Source organism: Bidens hawaiensis, unplaced genomic scaffold (genome assembly GCF_021521415.1).
Source record: "Bidens hawaiensis isolate Kalapana, Puna unplaced genomic scaffold, B.hawaiensis_p1.1 tig00019557_1, whole genome shotgun sequence".
Taxonomy (NCBI): domain Eukaryota; kingdom Viridiplantae; phylum Streptophyta; class Magnoliopsida; order Asterales; family Asteraceae; genus Bidens; species Bidens hawaiensis.
The window spans coordinates 250,514-268,183 of NW_027492970.1; positions in this window are offsets into that span (position 1 = coordinate 250,514).

Genomic DNA, 17,670 nt, shown 5'->3' on the forward strand with positions numbered 1-17,670 from the left:
TTATGGAGGTCATCAAGTTCGAAAATCTGATGCGATTCCGTGGTTCGACCCATACTCAGTTTTTTCTCCGGATCAGTGAACATACCACTTTGGCAATACTAGGAAAATTTCGAACGGGCCGCGGGGTGGTTATAAGGCATAATTGTGGATCCGATTCTTTCGTAGGATCATAAAATATTGTATGGAGGTCACCAAGACCGAATTTCCGATCCGATTCCGTGGTTCGACCCATACTCAGTTTTTTCTCCGGATCAGTGAACATACCCCTTGGGCAATACTGGGAAAATTTCGAACGGGCCGCGGGGTGGCTGTAGGGCATAATTGTGGATCCGATTCTTTCGTAGGATCATAAAATATTCTTTAGAGGTCACCCAGACCGAATTTCTGATCTGATTCAGTGGTTCGACCCATACTCAGTTTTTTCTCCGGATCTGTGAACATACCCCTTTGGCAATACAGGCAAAATTTCGAATGGGCTGCGGGGTGGCTATAGGGCATAATTGTGGATCCGATTCTTTCGTAAGATCATAAAATATTGTATGGAGGTCACCAAGACCGAATTTCCGATCCGATTCAGTGGTTCGACCCATACTCAGTTTTTTCGCCGGATCAGTGAACATACCCCTTTGGCAATACTGGCAAAATTCCGAACGGGTCGCGGGGTGGTTATAGGGCATAATTTTGGATCCGATTCTTTCGTACGATCATAAAATATTCTTTGGAGGTCACCCAGACCGAATTTCTGATCTGATTCAGTGGTTCGACCCATACTCAGTTTTTTCTCCGGATCAGTGAACATACCCCTTTGACAATACTGGCAAAATTTCGAACGGGCTGCGGGGTGGCTATAGGGCATAATTGTGGATCCGATTCTTTCTTAGGATCATAAAATATTGTATGGAGGTCACCAAGACCGAATTTCCGATCCAATTCAGTGGTTCGACCCATACTCAGTTTTTTTTCCGGATTAGTGAACATACCCCTTCGGCAATACTGGCCAAAATTCGAACGGGCCGTGGGGTGGCTATAGGGCATAATTGTGGATAGTATTCTTTCGTAGGATCATAAAATATTGTATGGAGGTCATCAAGAGCGAAAATCTGATCTGATTCAGTGGTTCGACCCATACTCAGTTTTTTCACCGGATCAGTGAACATACCCCTTTGGCAATACTAGGAAAATTTTGAACGGGCCGCGTGGTGGTTATTGGGCGTAATTGAGGATCCGATTCTTGGTTAGGATCATAAAATATTCTTTGGAGGTCACCCAGTCCGAATTTCTGATCTGATTCAGTGGTTCGACACATACTCAGTTTTTTCCCCGGATCAGTGAACATACCCCTTTGGCAATATTAGGAAAATTTCGAACGGGCCGCGGGGTGGTTATAGGGCATAATTGTAGATCCGATTCTTTCGTAGGATCATAAAATATTGCAAGGAGGTCACCAAGACCAAATTTCTGATCCGATTCAGTGGTTCGACCCATACTCAGTTTTTTCTCCGGATCAGTGAACATACTTCTTTGGCAATACTGGCAAAATTTCGAACGGGCTGCGGGGTGGCTATAGGGCATAATTGTGGATCCGATTCTTTCGTAAGATCATAAAATATTGTATGGAGGTCACCAAGACCGAATTTCCGATCCGATTCAGTGGTTCGACCCATACTCAGTTTTTTCTCCGGATCAGTAAACATACCCCTTTGGCAATACTGGCAAAATTTCGAACGGGTCGCGGGGTGGTTATAGGGCATAATTTTGGATCCGATTCTTTCGTAGGATCATAAAATATTCTTTGGAGGTCACCCAGACCGAATTTCTGATCTGATTCAGTAGTTCGACCCATACTCAGTTTTTTCTCCGGATCAGTGAACATACCCCTTTGGCAATACTAGCAAAATTTCGAACGGCCCGCGGGGTGACTATAGTACATAATTATGGATACGATTCTTTCGTAGGATATTGTATGGAGGTCATCAAGTTCGAAAATCTGATGCGATTCCGTGGTTCGACCCATACTCAGTTTTTTCTCCGGATCAGTGAACATACCACTTTGGCAATACTAGGAAAATTTCGAACGGGCCGCGGGGTGGTTATAAGGCATAATTGTGGATCCGATTCTTTCGTAGGATCATAAAATATTGTATGGAGGTCACCAAGACCGAATTTCCGATCCGATTCCGTGGTTCGACCCATACTCAGTTTTTTCTCCGGATCAGTGAACATACCCCTTGGGCAATACTGGGAAAATTTCGAACGGGCCGCGGGGTGGCTGTAGGGCATAATTGTGGATCCGATTCTTTCGTAGGATCATAAAATATTCTTTAGAGGTCACCCAGACCGAATTTCTGATCTGATTCAGTGGTTCGACCCATACTCAGTTTTTTCTCCGGATCTGTGAACATACCCCTTTGGCAATACTGGCAAAATTTCGAATGGGCTGCGGGGTGGCTATAGGGCATAATTGTGGATCCGATTCTTTCGTAAGATCATAAAATATTGTATGGAGGTCACCAAGACCGAATTTCCGATCCGATTCAGTGGTTCGACCCATACTCAGTTTTTTCGCCGGATCAGTGAACATACCCCTTTGGCAATACGGGCAAAATTCCGAACGGGTCGCGGGGTGGTTATAGGGCATAATTTTGGATCCGATTCTTTCGTACGATCATAAAATATTCTTTGGAGGTCACCCAGACCGAATTTCTGATCTGATTCAGTGGTTCGACCCATACTCAGTTTTTTCTCCGGATCAGTGAACATACCCCTTTGACAATACTGGCAAAATTTCGAACGGGCTGCGGGGTGGCTATAGGGCATAATTGTGGATCCGATTCTTTCTTAGGATCATAAAATATTGTATGGAGGTCACCAAGACCGAATTTCCGATCCAATTCAGTGGTTCGACCCATACTCAGTTTTTTTTCCGGATTAGTGAACATACCCCTTTGGCAATACTGGCCAAAATTCGAACGGGCCGTGGGGTGGCTATAGGGCATAATTGTGGATAGTATTCTTTCGTAGGATCATAAAATATTGTATGGAGGTCATCAAGAGCGAAAATCTGATCTGATTCAGTGGTTCGACCCATACTCAGTTTTTTCACCGGATCAGTGAACATACCCCTTTGGCAATACTAGGAAAATTTCGAACGGGCCGCGTGGTGGTTATTGGGCATAATTGAGGATCCGATTCTTGGTTTGGATCATAAAATATTCTTTGGAGGTCACCCAGTCCGAATTTCTGATCTGATTCAGTGGTTCGACACATACTCAGTTTTTTCCCCGGATCAGTGAACATACCCCTTTGGCAATATTAGGAAAATTTCGAACGGGCCGCGGGGTGGTTATAGGGCATAATTGTAGATCCGATTCTTTCGTAGGATCATAAAATATTGCAAGGAGGTCACCCAGACCGAATTTCTGATCTGATTCAGTAGTTCGACCCATACTCAGTTTTTTCTCCGGATCAGTGAACATACCCCTTTGGCAATACTAGCAAAATTTCGAACGGCCCGCGGGGTGACTATAGTACATAATTATGGATACGATTCTTTCGTAGGATATTGTATGGAGGTCATCAAGTTCGAAAATCTGATGCGATTCCGTGGTTCGACCCATACTCAGTTTTTTCTCCGGATCAGTGAACATACCACTTTGGCAATACTAGGAAAATTTCGAACGGGCCGCGGGGTGGTTATAAGGCATAATTGTGGATCCGATTCTTTCGTAGGATCATAAAATATTGTATGGAGGTCACCAAGACCGAATTTCCGATCCGATTCCGTGGTTCGACCCATACTCAGTTTTTTCTCCGGATCAGTGAACATACCCCTTGGGCAATACTGGGAAAATTTCGAACGGGCCGCGGGGTGGCTGTAGGGCATAATTGTGGATCCGATTCTTTCGTAGGATCATAAAATATTCTTTAGAGGTCACCCAGACCGAATTTCTGATCTGATTCAGTGGTTCGACCCATACTCAGTTTTTTCTCCGGATCTGTGAACATACCCCTTTGGCAATACTGGCAAAATTTCGAATGGGCTGCGGGGTGGCTATAGGGCATAATTGTGGATCCGATTCTTTCGTAAGATCATAAAATATTGTATGGAGGTCACCAAGACCGAATTTCCGATCCGATTCAGTGGTTCGACCCATACTCAGTTTTTTCGCCGGATCAGTGAACATACCCCTTTGGCAATACGGGCAAAATTCCGAACGGGTCGCGGGGTGGTTATAGGGCATAATTTTGGATCCGATTCTTTCGTACGATCATAAAATATTCTTTGGAGGTCACCCAGACCGAATTTCTGATCTGATTCAGTGGTTCGACCCATACTCAGTTTTTTCTCCGGATCAGTGAACATACCCCTTTGACAATACTGGCAAAATTTCGAACGGGCTGCGGGGTGGCTATAGGGCATAATTGTGGATCCGATTCTTTCTTAGGATCATAAAATATTGTATGGAGGTCACCAAGACCGAATTTCCGATCCAATTCAGTGGTTCGACCCATACTCAGTTTTTTTTCCGGATTAGTGAACATACCCCTTTGGCAATACTGGCCAAAATTCGAACGGGCCGTGGGGTGGCTATAGGGCATAATTGTGGATAGTATTCTTTCGTAGGATCATAAAATATTGTATGGAGGTCATCAAGAGCGAAAATCTGATCTGATTCAGTGGTTCGACCCATACTCAGTTTTTTCACCGGATCAGTGAACATACCCCTTTGGCAATACTAGGAAAATTTCGAACGGGCCGCGTGGTGGTTATTGGGCATAATTGAGGATCCGATTCTTGGTTAGGATCATAAAATATTCTTTGGAGGTCACCCAGTCCGAATTTCTGATCTGATTCAGTGGTTCGACACATACTCAGTTTTTTCCCCGGATCAGTGAACATACCCCTTTGGCAATATTAGGAAAATTTCGAACGGGCCGCGGGGTGGTTATAGGGCATAATTGTAGATCCGATTCTTTCGTAGGATCATAAAATATTGCAAGGAGGTCACCAAGACCAAATTTCTGATCCGATTCAGTGGTTCGCCCATACTCAGTTTTTTCTCCGGATCAGTGAACATATTTCTTTGGCAATACTGGCAAAATTTCGAACGGGCTGCGGGGTGGCTATAGGGCATAATTGTGGATCCGATTCTTTCGTAAGATCATAAAATATTGTATGGAGGTCACCAAGACCGAATTTCCGATCCGATTCAGTGGTTCGACCCATACTCAGTTTTTTCTCCGGATCAGTAAACATACCCCTTTGGCAATACTGGCAAAATTTCGAATGGGCTGCGGGGTGGCTATAGGGCATAATTGTGGATCCGATTCTTTCGTAAGATCATAAAATATTGTATGGAGGTCACCAAGACCGAATTTCCGATCCGATTCAGTGGTTCGACCCATACTCAGTTTTTTCGCCGGATCAGTGAACATACCCCTTTGGCAATACGGGCAAAATTCCGAACGGGTCGCGGGGTGGTTATAGGGCATAATTTTGGATCCGATTCTTTCGTACGATCATAAAATATTCTTTGGAGGTCACCCAGACCGAATTTCTGATCTGATTCAGTGGTTCGACCCATACTCAGTTTTTTCTCCGGATCAGTGAACATACCCCTTTGACAATACTGGCAAAATTTCGAACGGGCTGCGGGGTGGCTATAGGGCATAATTGTGGATCCGATTCTTTCTTAGGATCATAAAATATTGTATGGAGGTCACCAAGACCGAATTTCCGATCCAATTCAGTGGTTCGACCCATACTCAGTTTTTTTTCCGGATTAGTGAACATACCCCTTTGGCAATACTGGCCAAAATTCGAACGGGCCGTGGGGTGGCTATAGGGCATAATTGTGGATAGTATTCTTTCGTAGGATCATAAAATATTGTATGGAGGTCATCAAGAGCGAAAATCTGATCTGATTCAGTGGTTCGACCCATACTCAGTTTTTTCACCGGATCAGTGAACATACCCCTTTGGCAATACTAGGAAAATTTCGAACGGGCCGCGTGGTGGTTATTGGGCATAATTGAGGATCCGATTCTTGGTTAGGATCATAAAATATTCTTTGGAGGTCACCCAGTCCGAATTTCTGATCTGATTCAGTGGTTCGACACATACTCAGTTTTTTCCCCGGATCAGTGAACATACCCCTTTGGCAATATTAGGAAAATTTCGAACGGGCCGCGGGGTGGTTATAGGGCATAATTGTAGATCCGATTCTTTCGTAGGATCATAAAATATTGCAAGGAGGTCACCAAGACCAAATTTCTGATCCGATTCAGTGGTTCGCCCATACTCAGTTTTTTCTCCGGATCAGTGAACATATTTCTTTGGCAATACTGGCAAAATTTCGAACGGGCTGCGGGGTGGCTATAGGGCATAATTGTGGATCCGATTCTTTCGTAAGATCATAAAATATTGTATGGAGGTCACCAAGACCGAATTTCCGATCCGATTCAGTGGTTCGACCCATACTCAGTTTTTTCTCCGGATCAGTAAACATACCCCTTTGGCAATACTGGCAAAATTTCGAATGGGCTGCGGGGTGGCTATAGGGCATAATTGTGGATCCGATTCTTTCGTAAGATCATAAAATATTGTATGGAGGTCACCAAGACCGAATTTCCGATCCGATTCAGTGGTTCGACCCATACTCAGTTTTTTCGCCGGATCAGTGAACATACCCCTTTGGCAATACGGGCAAAATTCCGAACGGGTCGCGGGGTGGTTATAGGGCATAATTTTGGATCCGATTCTTTCGTACGATCATAAAATATTCTTTGGAGGTCACCCAGACCGAATTTCTGATCTGATTCAGTGGTTCGACCCATACTCAGTTTTTTCTCCGGATCAGTGAACATACCCCTTTGACAATACTGGCAAAATTTCGAACGGGCTGCGGGGTGGCTATAGGGCATAATTGTGGATCCGATTCTTTCTTAGGATCATAAAATATTGTATGGAGGTCACCAAGACCGAATTTCCGATCCAATTCAGTGGTTCGACCCATACTCAGTTTTTTTTCCGGATTAGTGAACATACCCCTTTGGCAATACTGGCCAAAATTCGAACGGGCCGTGGGGTGGCTATAGGGCATAATTGTGGATAGTATTCTTTCGTAGGATCATAAAATATTGTATGGAGGTCATCAAGAGCGAAAATCTGATCTGATTCAGTGGTTCGACCCATACTCAGTTTTTTCACCGGATCAGTGAACATACCCCTTTGGCAATACTAGGAAAATTTCGAACGGGCCGCGTGGTGGTTATTGGGCATAATTGAGGATCCGATTCTTGGTTAGGATCATAAAATATTCTTTGGAGGTCACCCAGTCCGAATTTCTGATCTGATTCAGTGGTTCGACACATACTCAGTTTTTTCCCCGGATCAGTGAACATACCCCTTTGGCAATATTAGGAAAATTTCGAACGGGCCGCGGGGTGGTTATAGGGCATAATTGTAGATCCGATTCTTTCGTAGGATCATAAAATATTGCAAGGAGGTCACCAAGACCAAATTTCTGATCCGATTCAGTGGTTCGACCCATACTCAGTTTTTTCTCCGGATCAGTGAACATACTTCTTTGGCAATACTGGCAAAATTTCGAACGGGCTGCGGGGTGGCTATAGGGCATAATTGTGGATCCGATTCTTTCGTAAGATCATAAAATATTGTATGGAGGTCACCAAGACCGAATTTCCGATCCGATTCAGTGGTTCGACCCATACTCAGTTTTTTCTCCGAATCAGTGAACATACCCCTTTGGCAATACTGGCAAAATTTCGAACGGGTCGCGGGGTGGTTATAGGGCATAATTTTGGATCCGATTCTTTCGTAGGATCATAAAATATTCTTTGGAGGTCACCCAGACCGAATTTCTGATCTGATTCAGTGGTTCGACCCATACTCAGTTTTTTCTCCGGATCAGTGAACATACCCCTTTGGCAATACTGGCAAAATTTCGAACGGCCCGCGGGGTGACTATAGTACATAATTATGGATACGATTCTTTCGTAGGATCATAAAATATTTTATGGAGGTCATCAAGTTCGAAAATCTGATGCGATTCCGTGGTTCGACCCATACTCAGTTTTTTCTCCGGATCAGTGAACATACCACTTTGGCAATACTAGGAAAATTTCGAACGGGCCGCGGGGTGGTTATAAGGCATAATTGTGGATCCGATTCTTTCGTAGGATCATAAAATATTGTATGGAGGTCACCAAGACCGAATTTCCGATCCGATTCCGTGGTTCGACCCATACTCAGTTTTTTCTCCGGATCAGTGAACATACCCCTTGGGCAATACTGGGAAAATTTCGAACGGGCCGCGGGGTGGCTGTAGGGCATAATTGTGGATCCGATTCTTTCGTAGGATCATAAAATATTCTTTAGAGGTCACCCAGACCGAATTTCTGATCTGATTCAGTGGTTCGACCCATACTCAGTTTTTTCTCCGGATCTGTGAACATACCCCTTTGGCAATACAGGCAAAATTTCGAATGGGCTGCGGGGTGGCTATAGGGCATAATTGTGGATCCGATTCTTTCGTAAGATCATAAAATATTGTATGGAGGTCACCAAGACCGAATTTCCGATCCGATTCAGTGGTTCGACCCATACTCAGTTTTTTCGCCGGATCAGTGAACATACCCCTTTGGCAATACTGGCAAAATTCCGAACGGGTCGCGGGGTGGTTATAGGGCATAATTTTGGATCCGATTCTTTCGTACGATCATAAAATATTCTTTGGAGGTCACCCAGACCGAATTTCTGATCTGATTCAGTGGTTCGACCCATACTCAGTTTTTTCTCCGGATCAGTGAACATACCCCTTTGACAATACTGGCAAAATTTCGAACGGGCTGCGGGGTGGCTATAGGGCATAATTGTGGATCCGATTCTTTCTTAGGATCATAAAATATTGTATGGAGGTCACCAAGACCGAATTTCCGATCCAATTCAGTGGTTCGACCCATACTCAGTTTTTTTTCCGGATTAGTGAACATACCCCTTCGGCAATACTGGCCAAAATTCGAACGGGCCGTGGGGTGGCTATAGGGCATAATTGTGGATAGTATTCTTTCGTAGGATCATAAAATATTGTATGGAGGTCATCAAGAGCGAAAATCTGATCTGATTCAGTGGTTCGACCCATACTCAGTTTTTTCACCGGATCAGTGAACATACCCCTTTGGCAATACTAGGAAAATTTTGAACGGGCCGCGTGGTGGTTATTGGGCGTAATTGAGGATCCGATTCTTGGTTAGGATCATAAAATATTCTTTGGAGGTCACCCAGTCCGAATTTCTGATCTGATTCAGTGGTTCGACACATACTCAGTTTTTTCCCCGGATCAGTGAACATACCCCTTTGGCAATATTAGGAAAATTTCGAACGGGCCGCGGGGTGGTTTTAGGGCATAATTGTAGATCCGATTCTTTCGTAGGATCATAAAATATTGCAAGGAGGTCACCAAGACCAAATTTCTGATCCGATTCAGTGGTTCGACCCATACTCAGTTTTTTCTCCGGATCAGTGAACATACTTCTTTGGCAATACTGGCAAAATTTCGAACGGGCTGCGGGGTGGCTATAGGGCATAATTGTGGATCCGATTCTTTCGTAAGATCATAAAATATTGTATGGAGGTCACCAAGACCGAATTTCCGATCCGATTCAGTGGTTCGACCCATACTCAGTTTTTTCTCCGGATCAGTAAACATACCCCTTTGGCAATACTGGCAAAATTTCGAACGGGTCGCGGGGTGGTTATAGGGCATAATTTTGGATCCGATTCTTTCGTAGGATCATAAAATATTCTTTGGAGGTCACCCAGACCGAATTTCTGATCTGATTCAGTAGTTCGACCCATACTCAGTTTTTTCTCCGGATCAGTGAACATACCCCTTTGGCAATACTAGCAAAATTTCGAACGGCCCGCGGGGTGACTATAGTACATAATTATGGATACGATTCTTTCGTAGGATATTGTATGGAGGTCATCAAGTTCGAAAATCTGATGCGATTCCGTGGTTCGACCCATACTCAGTTTTTTCTCCGGATCAGTGAACATACCACTTTGGCAATACTAGGAAAATTTCGAACGGGCCGCGGGGTGGTTATAAGGCATAATTGTGGATCCGATTCTTTCGTAGGATCATAAAATATTGTATGGAGGTCACCAAGACCGAATTTCCGATCCGATTCCGTGGTTCGACCCATACTCAGTTTTTTCTCCGGATCAGTGAACATACCCCTTGGGCAATACTGGGAAAATTTCGAACGGGCCGCGGGGTGGCTGTAGGGCATAATTGTGGATCCGATTCTTTCGTAGGATCATAAAATATTCTTTAGAGGTCACCCAGACCGAATTTCTGATCTGATTCAGTGGTTCGACCCATACTCAGTTTTTTCTCCGGATCTGTGAACATACCCCTTTGGCAATACTGGCAAAATTTCGAATGGGCTGCGGGGTGGCTATAGGGCATAATTGTGGATCCGATTCTTTCGTAAGATCATAAAATATTGTATGGAGGTCACCAAGACCGAATTTCCGATCCGATTCAGTGGTTCGACCCATACTCAGTTTTTTCGCCGGATCAGTGAACATACCCCTTTGGCAATACGGGCAAAATTCCGAACGGGTCGCGGGGTGGTTATAGGGCATAATTTTGGATCCGATTCTTTCGTACGATCATAAAATATTCTTTGGAGGTCACCCAGACCGAATTTCTGATCTGATTCAGTGGTTCGACCCATACTCAGTTTTTTCTCCGGATCAGTGAACATACCCCTTTGACAATACTGGCAAAATTTCGAACGGGCTGCGGGGTGGCTATAGGGCATAATTGTGGATCCGATTCTTTCTTAGGATCATAAAATATTGTATGGAGGTCACCAAGACCGAATTTCCGATCCAATTCAGTGGTTCGACCCATACTCAGTTTTTTTTCCGGATTAGTGAACATACCCCTTTGGCAATACTGGCCAAAATTCGAACGGGCCGTGGGGTGGCTATAGGGCATAATTGTGGATAGTATTCTTTCGTAGGATCATAAAATATTGTATGGAGGTCATCAAGAGCGAAAATCTGATCTGATTCAGTGGTTCGACCCATACTCAGTTTTTTCACCGGATCAGTGAACATACCCCTTTGGCAATACTAGGAAAATTTCGAACGGGCCGCGTGGTGGTTATTGGGCATAATTGAGGATCCGATTCTTGGTTAGGATCATAAAATATTCTTTGGAGGTCACCCAGTCCGAATTTCTGATCTGATTCAGTGGTTCGACACATACTCAGTTTTTTCCCCGGATCAGTGAACATACCCCTTTGGCAATATTAGGAAAATTTCGAACGGGCCGCGGGGTGGTTATAGGGCATAATTGTAGATCCGATTCTTTCGTAGGATCATAAAATATTGCAAGGAGGTCACCAAGACCAAATTTCTGATCCGATTCAGTGGTTCGACCCATACTCAGTTTTTTCTCCGGATCAGTGAACATATTTCTTTGGCAATACTGGCAAAATTTCGAACGGGCTGCGGGGTGGCTATAGGGCATAATTGTGGATCCGATTCTTTCGTAAGATCATAAAATATTGTATGGAGGTCACCAAGACCGAATTTCCGATCCGATTCAGTGGTTCGACCCATACTCAGTTTTTTCTCCGGATCAGTAAACATACCCCTTTGGCAATACTGGCAAAATTTCGAACGGGTCGCGGGGTGGTTATAGGGCATAATTTTGGATCCGATTCTTTCGTAGGATCATAAAATATTCTTTGGAGGTCACCCAGACCGAATTTCTGATCTGATTCAGTAGTTCGACCCATACTCAGTTTTTTCTCCGGATCAGTGAACATACCCCTTTGGCAATACTAGCAAAATTTCGAACGGCCCGCGGGGTGACTATAGTACATAATTATGGATACGATTCTTTCGTAGGATATTGTATGGAGGTCATCAAGTTCGAAAATCTGATGCGATTCCGTGGTTCGACCCATACTCAGTTTTTTCTCCGGATCAGTGAACATACCACTTTGGCAATACTAGGAAAATTTCGAACGGGCCGCGGGGTGGTTATAAGGCATAATTGTGGATCCGATTCTTTCGTAGGATCATAAAATATTGTATGGAGGTCACCAAGACCGAATTTCCGATCCGATTCTGTGGTTCGACCCATACTCAGTTTTTTCTCCGGATCAGTGAACATACCCCTTTGGCAATACTGGGAAAATTTCGAACGGGCCGCGGGGTGGCTGTAGGGCATAATTGTGGATCCGGTTTTTCGTAGGATCATAAAATATTCTTTGGAGGTCACCCAGACCGAATTTCTGATCTGATTCAGTGGTTTGACCCATACTCAGTTTTTTCTCCGGATCTGTGAACATACCCTTTTGGCAATACTGGCAAAATTTCGAACGGGCTGCGGGGTGGCTATAGGGCATAATTGTGGATCCGATTCTTTCGTAAGATCATAAAATATTGTATGGAGGTCACCAAGACCGAATTTCCGATCCGATTCAGTGGTTCGACCCATACTCAGTTTTTTCTCCGGATCAGTGAACATGCCCCTTTGGCAATACTGGCAAAATTCCGAACGGGTCGCGGGGTGGTTATAGGGCATAATTTTGGATCCGATTCTTTCGTAGGATCATAAAATATTCTTTGGAGGTCACCCAGACCGAATTTTTGATCTGATTCAGTGGTTCGACCCATACTCAGTTTTTTCTCCGGATCAGTGAACATACCCCTTTGACAATACTGGCAAAATTTCGAACGGGCTGCGGGGTGGCTATAGGGCATAATTGTGGATCCGATTCTTTCTTAGGATCATAAAATATTGTATGGAGGTCACCAAGACCGAATTTCCGATCCAATTCAGTGGTTCGACCCATACTCAGTTTTTTTTCCGGATTAGTAAACATACCCCTTTGGCAATACTGGCCAAAATTCGAACGGGCCGTGGGGTGGCTATAGGGCATAATTGTGGATAGTATTCTTTCGTAGGATCATAAAATATTGTATGGAGGTCATCAAGAGCGAAAATCTGATCTGATTCAGTGGTTCGACCCATACTCAGTTTTTTCACCGGATCAGTGAACATACCCCTTTGGCAATACTAGGAAAATTTCGAACGGGCCGCGTGGTGGTTATAGGGCATAATTGAGGATCCGATTCTTGGTTAGGATCATAAAATATTCTTTGGAGGTCACCCTGTCCGAATTTCTGATCTGATTCAGTGGTTCGACACATACTCAGTTTTTTTCCCGGATCTGTGAACATACCCCTTTGGCAATATTAGGAAAATTTCGAACGGTCCGCGGGGTGGTTATAGGGCATAATTATAGATCCGATTCTTTCGTAGGATCATAAAATATTGCAAGGAGGTCACCAAGACCAAATTTCTGATCCGATTCAGTGGTTCGACCCATACTCAGTTTTTTCTCCGGATCAGTGAACATACTTCTTTGGCAATACTGGCAAAATTTCGAACGGGCTGCGGGGTGGCTATAGGGCATAATTGTGGATCCGATTCTTTCGTAAGATCATAAAATATTGTATGGAGGTCACCATGACCGAATTTCCGATCCGATTCAGTGGTTCGAAAATCTGATGCGATTCAGCGGTTCGACCCATACTCAGTTTTTTCTCCGGATCAGTGAACATACCCCTTTGACAATACTGGCAAAATTTCGAACGGGCTGCGGGGTGGCTATAGGGCATAATTGTGGATAGTATTCTTTCGTAGGATCATAAAATATTGTATGGAGGTCATCAAGAGCTAAAATCTGATCTGATTCAGTGGTTCGACCCATACTCAGTTTTTTCACCGGATCAGTGAACATACCCCTTTGGCAATACTAGGAAAATTTCGAACGGGCCGCGTGGTGGTTATAGGGCATAATTGAGGATCCGATTCTTGGTTAGGATCATAAAATATTCTTTGGAGGTCACCCTGTCCGAATTTCTGATCTGATTCAGTGGTTCGACACATACTCAGTTTTTTCCCCGGATCTGTGAACATACCCCTTTGGCAATATTAGGAAAATTTTGAACGGGCCGCGGGGTGGTTATAGGGCATAATTGTAGATCCGATTCTTTCGTAGGATCATAAAATATTGCAAGGAGGTCACCAAGACCAAATTTCTGATCCGATTCAGTGGTTCGACCCATACTCAGTTTTTTCTCCGGATCAGTGAACATACTTCTTTGGCAATACTGGCAAAATTTCGAACGGGCTGCGGGGTGGCTATAGGGCATAATTGTGGATCCGATTCTTTCGTAAGATCATAAAATATTGTATGGAGGTCACCATGACCGAATTTCTGATCCGATTCAGTGGTTCGAAAATCTGATGCGATTCAGCGGTTCGACCCATACTCAGTTTTTTCTCCGGATCAGTGAACATACCCCTTTGACAATACTGGCAAAATTTCGAACGGGCTGCGGGGTGGCTATAGGGCATAATTGTGGATCCGATTCTTTCTTAGGATCATAAAATATTGTATGGAGGTCACCATGACCGAATTTCCGATCCAATTCAGTGGTTCGACCCATACTCAGTTTTTTTTCCGGATTAGTGAACATACCCCTTTGGCAATACTGGCATTAATTCGAACGGGCCGTGGGGTGGCTATAGGGCATAATTGTGGATAGTATTCTTTCGTAGGATCATAAAATATTGTATGGAGGTCATCAAGAGCTAAAATCTGATCTGATTCAGTGGTTCGACCCATACTCAGTTTTTTCACCGGATCAGTGAACATACCCCTTTGGCAATACTGGCAAAATTTCGAACGGGTCGCGGGGTGGTTATAGGGCATAATTTTGGATCCGATTCTTTCGTAGGATCATAAAATATTCTTTGGAGGTCACCCAGACCGAATTTCTGATCTGATTCAGTGGTTCGACCCATACTCAGTTTTTTCTCCGAATCAGTGAACATACCCCTTTGGCAATACTGGCAAAATTTCGAACGGCCCGCGGGGTGACTATAATGCATAATTATGGATACGATTCTTTCGTAGGATCATAAAATATTGTATGTAGGTCATCAAGTTCGAAAATCTGATGCGATTCAGTGGTTCGACCCATACTCAGTTTTTTCTCCGGATCAGTGAACATACCTCTTTGACAATACTAGCAAAATTTCGAACGGGCTGCGGGGTGGCTATAGGGCATAATTGTGGATCCGATTCTTTCTTAGGATCATAAAATATTGTATGGAGGTCACCATGACCGAATTTCCGATCCAATTCAGTGGTTCGACCCATACTCAGTTTTTTTTCCGGATTAGTGAACATACCCCTTTGGCAATACTGGCCAAAATTCGAACGGGCCGTGGGGTGGCTATAGGGCATAATTGTGGATTGTATTCTTTCGTAGGATCATAAAATATTGTATGGAGGTCATCAAGAGCTAAAATCTGATCTGATTCAGTGGTTCGACCCATACTCAGTTTTTTCACCGGATCAGTGAACATACACCTTTGGCAATACTAGGAAAATTTCGAACGGGCCGCGTGGTGGTTATAGGGCATAATTGAGAATCCGATTCTTGGTTAGGATCATAAAATATTCTTTGGAGGTCACCCAGTCCGAATTTCTGATCTGATTCAGTGGTTCGACACATACTCAGTTTTTTCCCCGGATCAGTGAACATACCCCTTTGGCAATATTAGGAAAATTTCGAACGGGCCGCGGGGTGGTTATAGGGCATAATTGTAGATCCGATTCTTTCGTAGGATCATAAAATATTGCAAGGAGGACACCAAGACCAAATTTCTGATCCGATTCAGTGGTTCGACCCATACTCAGTTTTTTCTCCGGATCAGTGAACATACTTCTTTGGCAATACTGGCAAAATTTCGAACGGGCTGCGGGGTGGCTATAGGGCATAATTGTGGATCCGATTCTTTCGTAAGATCATAAAATATTGTATGGAGGTCACCAAGACCGAATTTCCGATCCGATTCAGTGGTTCGACCCATACTCAGTTTTTTCTCCGGATCAGTGAACATACCCCTTTGGCAACACTGGCAAAATATCGAACGGGTCGCGGGGTGGTTATAGGGCATAATTTTGGATCCGATTCTTTCGTAGGATCATAAAATATTCTTTGGAGGTCACCCAGACCGAATTTCTGATCTGATTCAGTGGTTCGACCCATACTCATTTTTTTCTCCGGATCAGTGAACATACCCCTTTGGCAATACTGGCAAAATTTCGAACGGCCCGCGGGGTGACTATAGTACATAATTATGGATACGATTCTTTCGTAGGATCATAAAATATTTTATGGAGGTCATCAAGTTCGAAAATCTGATGCGATTCCGTGGTTCGACCCATACTCAGTTTTTTCTCCGGATCAGTGAACATACCCCTTTGACAATACTAGGAAAATTTCGAACGGGCCGCGTGGTGGTTATAGGGCATAATTGAGAATCCGATTCTTGGTTAGGATCATAAAATATTCTTTGGAGGTCACCCAGTCCGAATTTCTGATCTGATTCAGTGGTTCGACACATACTCAGTTTTTTCCCCGGATCAGTGAACATACCCCTTTGGCAATATTAGGAAAATTTCGAACGGGCCGCGGGGTGGTTATAGGGCATAATTGTAGATCCGATTCTTTCGTAGGATCATAAAATATTGCAAGGAGGTCACCAAGACCAAATTTCTGATCCGATTCAGTGGTTCGACCCATACTCAGTTTTTTCTCCGGATCAGTGAACATACTTCTTTGGCAATACTGGCAAAATTTCGAACGGGCTGCGGGGTGGCTATAGGGCATAATTGTGGATCCGATTCTTTCGTAAGATCATAAAATATTGTATGGAGGTCACCAAGACCGAATTTCCGATCCGATTCAGTGGTTCGACCCATACTCAGTTTTTTCACCGGATCAGTGAACATACCCCTTTGGCAATACTGGCAAAATTTCGAACGGGTCGCGGGGTGGTTATAGGGCATAATTTTGGATCCGATTCTTTCGTAGGATCATAAAATATTCTTTGGAGGTCACCCAGACCGAATTTCTGATCTGATTCAGTGGTTCGACCCATACTCAGTTTTTTCTCCGAATCAGTGAACATACCCCTTTGGCAATACTGGCAAAATTTCGAACGGCCCGCGGGGTGACTATAATGCATAATTATGGATACGATTCTTTCGTAGGATCATAAAATATTGTATGTAGGTCATCAAGTTCGAAAATCTGATGCGATTCAGTGGTTCGACCCATACTCAGTTTTTTCTCCGGATCAGTGAACATACCTCTTTGACAATACTGGCAAAATTTCGAACGGGCTGCGGGGTGGCTATAGGGCATAATTGTGGATCCGATTCTTTCTTAGGATCATAAAATATTGTATGGAGGTCACCATGACCGAATTTCCGATCCAATTCAGTGGTTCGACCCATACTCAGTTTTTTTTCCGGATTAGTGAACATACCCCTTTGGCAATACTGGCCAAAATTCGAACGGGCCGTGGGGTGGCTATAGGGCATAATTGTGGATTGTATTCTTTCGTAGGATCATAAAATATTGTATGGAGGTCATCAAGAGCTAAAATATGATCTGATTCAGTGGTTCGACCCATACTCAGTTTTTTCACCGGATCAGTGAACATACCCCTTTGGCAATACTAGGAAAATTTC